Source organism: Peromyscus leucopus, chromosome 2 (genome assembly GCF_004664715.2).
Source record: "Peromyscus leucopus breed LL Stock chromosome 2, UCI_PerLeu_2.1, whole genome shotgun sequence".
Taxonomy (NCBI): domain Eukaryota; kingdom Metazoa; phylum Chordata; class Mammalia; order Rodentia; family Cricetidae; genus Peromyscus; species Peromyscus leucopus.
In genome coordinates this window covers 108,506,663-108,511,505 of record NC_051064.1, presented here as the reverse complement: position 1 = coordinate 108,511,505, position 4,843 = coordinate 108,506,663, and the positions used below count along the sequence as shown (strand labels likewise).

The following is a 4,843-nucleotide window of genomic DNA, read 5'->3' as shown; positions in this document are numbered from 1 at the left end:
ATATTACTTAACACTGATTTGGAAAAACTGAAATTCCTTTAATGTGATCAAATACAAACCACTAAAAATTTATTGTGATAACAAAATAAATATAAAGTTGTATCTGTTTTACTGGGCATAGTTAATATTTTTTTTCAAAATCTAGATACATATTTCACAGGATTCTTCATAGGCTATGAAAATTAGAAGAAATTCCAACTCACTTTTGAAGTCTTAAAGACTGCTCCACAGTCTAAAGAGGAACTCTCAAGAAAAACAAATTTTAGTCACTCTCCATTATGAAAAAGACTTAAAAATCATAAATAAAGAGACTGTTAGCAACTAAAATTCAATGACACATTAGAATAGTGTAATAACTAAGTTTGGGTTAAGATACATGCACATATATAATATACTTACATATGTTTAAATATATGTATAGGTTGACTTTATTTCCCAACTTTAAAAAATAAGACATTATTAAGACTGTGATAAAAACAAAAAATAAAGCAAATATAATTTTCCAGTGGGAATCATTGTAATGAAGCCCTTTAGGTACTAGGCAAAGTAAATTCCTAATCTTATTCTCCTCAACTTTTCAACAAAGGAAGCCGACAACACAGGAAGACAGGAAAAATAATGACAGTTGGGGGGGGTCACAAATGACACACTTTCCTACACAGAAAATATGAAAGAATGTTCACATACACTCACAAGACTATTATGAGCATCCAACAAGTGTCCTAAGTACTAAATCACACTATGGATGATGTCATTCCTGACTTCTAGCCCAAACAATCAGAAAATACACTTTACGAATACTACTGCATAGTAATAGGTAATATAATTACCTAGAAATAAACCAGCAGGATAGAGCTGATATCCTTTGGAGAAAAGTTACTAAGATTTATTAGAGTTTCCTCATAAGACTAAAATGAATTAAAAAATTTCACACTTGTTGTTGAGAAAAGTCTAAATACAAATTGTAACCTTCACTTTAATCTACACTCATTCATAAACTCCATTACTATAAAAATGTAAGCAATAAGTCCCAAACCGAACAAGCTAGTTAGAAAATGCACATAAAAGAATAAGGGGCCTAGAGTAACCAAAATGAAAGATAAAAGAAAAAAATTAGTGAAGTAAAATTCGCTGTATCATCAAAATTGGACACTCTCTTCATAAGTTATTAAGGTAAAGTTTTCTGAGTTAAGACACAGTAATAGACTTTGCAGATGCTGCTGTTCCCTGCCGCCACCTGCTGCAGCCATGGTCAACCCCGTAGTGTTCTTCTACATCATGGTGGATGGTGAGCCCTTGGGTCTTCTTCGAGTTATTTGCACACAAAGTTCCAAAGACAGTAGAAAACTTCTGCACTCTGAACACTGGAGAGAAAGGATTTGGATATAAGGGTTCCCTCCTTTCACAGAATTATTCCAGGATTCATGTGCCAGGATGGTGACTTCACACACCATAATGGCACTGGATCCATCTACGGAGAAAAATTTGAGGATGAGAACTTAATCCTGAAGCATACAGGTCCTGGCATCTTGTCCATGGCAAATGCCGGAACAAACACAAATGGTTCCCAGTTTTTCATCTGCACCGCCAAGACTGCGTGGCTGGATGGCAAACATGTGGTCTTTGGGAAGGTGAAAGAAGGTGCGAACATGCGGAAGGCAGGGAGCATTTTGGATCCAGGAATGGCAAGATCAGCAAGAAGATCACCATTTCTGACTGTGGACAACTCTTAATTCTTTTGACTTGCCGGCTTCCTACCCTACAGACCATTCCTTCTGTAGCTCAGGAGAGCACCCCCACCCCATCTGCTCACAATACCCTATAATCTCTGCTCTCACTGAAATTCTCTGAGTTCCATATTCTCTCATTCCCCTCCAAGTCTAGCTCGATTGTAGAGTTAAGTTTATAATTATGAATAAAAACTAAATAAGAACTGTTAAAAAAAGACATAATAATAAGATTAAAACATTCTAGGCTGGAGTGCAGCTCAGTAGTATATATCTCCTGGCACTACAAGATCTGGGTTCAATACACAGCAACATAAAAAATTAAATAACTCTATACAGTATAAATGAATAACCATAATTACTTATATTAAGGACATTTCACTGTCTTTAAGTAAAAAATGTCTGTCTGACAAAATGTATCAGTAAATAGGACTTCAAACTACAGGCCAGAAAAATATAATCATAATCAGTATGGGTAAGCATTATTATCCAGAGCTTATAAAGGTCTCTTACAGATGTATACATGAAAGATAATTTAACAGAAAAACAGGATATGATATGAATTTTTGGTTCATGGGTACAACTGACATGTTAATAAGAAGACACTAAAATGTTATTTTCCAGATTTCAGACTGATAAACATAAATTTTAAATCACAAACATTTAAATTCTAAAAATGAGATAGTAATTTGCAATTAATGTGAGCCAACATTAATAAATCTAGTAACAGCTAAGGTGGGAGAGGATACAGGAAAAAGACATACTGATCCTTATAACTAGGCTCACTAGTTGGTCCTAATGCCTTGGAGAGTGGTAGTACAAGGTCAAGATGAAGATTCATTTGTTCCTATAACCCACTTCTAGGTATCTGTCATGTGAAAATAAAACCAACAATAACAATGAACTATGTTCCATGTGTCTGAAGAACCAAATGTCCAAATGTCCAGAACCTTTTGGGATTGTCAAAAATCATAAATCCAAATCTTTCTCAGCAGTGGTGAAAAAAGGTTGAACTGAGCTGCGTTCGCATCCAAAGCACATGATTGACAGCGTCGGTTCTGGGTGGAACTGTATCTCCTCAGAATTCATATGCTGACATCTTAACCCCAGATGCTTTAGAATTTGTGTCAGTCTTGGACAGAGCATCTTCTCCATCCATCCCACCCCACCCTGGGTGCTGCAGATGGAACCCAAGGCCTTGTGCATGAGCACTCCACTACTGAGATACCTGGGGAAGACATTTCCAAAGAGGCAATCAAGTCACAAGGCCAACAGAGGGTTGGGGGGCTGATTGGTTTTGATGGGTTTTCTTATGGGAAGAGGGAATCTGAGCACACAAAGAGATACCAAGAACGTCCACACAGAGAACAAGTGAGGAAGGCAGGTAATTAATCCTTTTTGTCTTAAATACACACTGTGAAGGGATCTTTTATCGGATTGTGTTTGTTTTCCAGCTAGAACATTGAACAGGCAGTTTCCTTTAGCAGATGTTGTTTGTCTTTCAAAAGTCTAGGTCTCTTAAAAGTCATGTTGCCAAATTGGCTACACAAAGAAAGACTAGAGTTGGTAATTAGGAAAAGATGCCGCGTGTGCGTGTGCGTGTGCGTGTGCGTGTGCGTGTGTGTGTGTGTGTGTGTGTGTGTGTGTGTGTGTGTTAGTCTCACTCTATCTCTCCCCCTGGCATGGAACTCTGTGGCATGCAGGCTAACCTAGAATACTCAATAATATTCCTGCCTCCATATCATAGATGCTCTTTAAAAAGTAGAAATGAGACAAGGAAATTGCTAAACAGAGTTGGCACTAGAGTAGTCTCAGCAGGCACCTCTGTCCTTTCTAAGAGAAGGTGTGCACTATCTCCCCCATTCAGATTATACAAATACATAGAGAAAATAGTCTCTCCATATGGACAGAAAAAACAATTGACACTGAAGTAGGTTGCTCTGCAATGCAGTTATGATTAAGACCAGAATCAGTGCCTAATTTGAAGGGAAAGCATTAATATGGGATTTATCAGCTAGAAGGCTCTACAGATGCAAGCAAGCACACACAGGCACACAGGCACACACGCGTGCACGTGCACACACACACACACAAAGTCACAAGTCTTCAGAAACCAGGAGTGGTCCTGGAATTTGCTATGTATACAGGTCTGTGTCCATTTCTGGAGCCCTAGTCAAAAATCTTATAAGCAGTTTGCTCTTTTAAAAGGCAGGCATTCAAGATCTCAGTGTGGGGGACACTTCTTCCTGGGTCTCTTTCATTATCTGAACTGAAAGTGGACATCTTTTGTTTTGGTCTCTTTCCAAGAATGGTAATAAAATAAACAGCCTCAGAAGATACAATCTCCTCCCAGAGCACAGAACAGAACTTTGCTCTCAATAATACATGAAAAAGTTCAAGATTGCTCAGCTGTGAAGTGAATCTCCATTCCATACTGGATGCTGGGCATCACCCATGGGCTTCTGAAGGCCAGAGGACCAAAGATAAGACATCCTGCTGTTCACTGTACAATAAGCCATAAAGTCTTCTCTCTCTGCTAAGAGTCTTGTGACTTCCGTCAGCCTCCATGAAACTGTGACAGAGCCTTATTAGCTTGCAAGTAGAGCAAAATCTTAGATCCTTCACATTTCTTAAATGTATTGACTAATGAATGAATATATCAAGTACAGATTTAGCAAATGTGTGTTGATTATTTATGGAGGCATTGTACTGACTTGCCATTTAATATCTAGTCTCTTATTTAATCCTTATGGTGGATCTATGAAATATCAAGACATAGTTACATTAGTTGGTATTCCTGCAACAGCTCTTTATTACAAATTGCAATTATAATCCCTATATGATAACATGGAAGTGAGGAATCTCATGGAGCCCACCTATAGACAATGAGCTACAAGCAACTGCAGAATGCTGAGAGTGAAAACAGTCTTCCCCAGGGAGGAGCCCCCAAACTGGTTACCCAATACCCAGTGATCAGCCCTGACAACAGGTTGCATTTATAAAGCTAGGCAAGTGTGCATGTGTGTGCATGTATGCGTGCATGTGTGCGTACGTGCATGCGTGTGTGTGTGTGTGTGTGTGTGTGTGTGTGTGTGTGTGTGTGTAAAATAATAATA

The 4,843-nt window shown here is 38.3% G+C and overlaps 1 pseudogene; it reads left to right on the top strand.

Moving 5' to 3' along the window:
* The first annotated feature begins 1,248 nt into the window (after positions 1-1,248).
* LOC114707309 lies at positions 1,249-1,825 on the top strand (annotated as a pseudogene).
* The last annotated feature ends 3,018 nt before the right edge of the window (positions 1,826-4,843 follow it).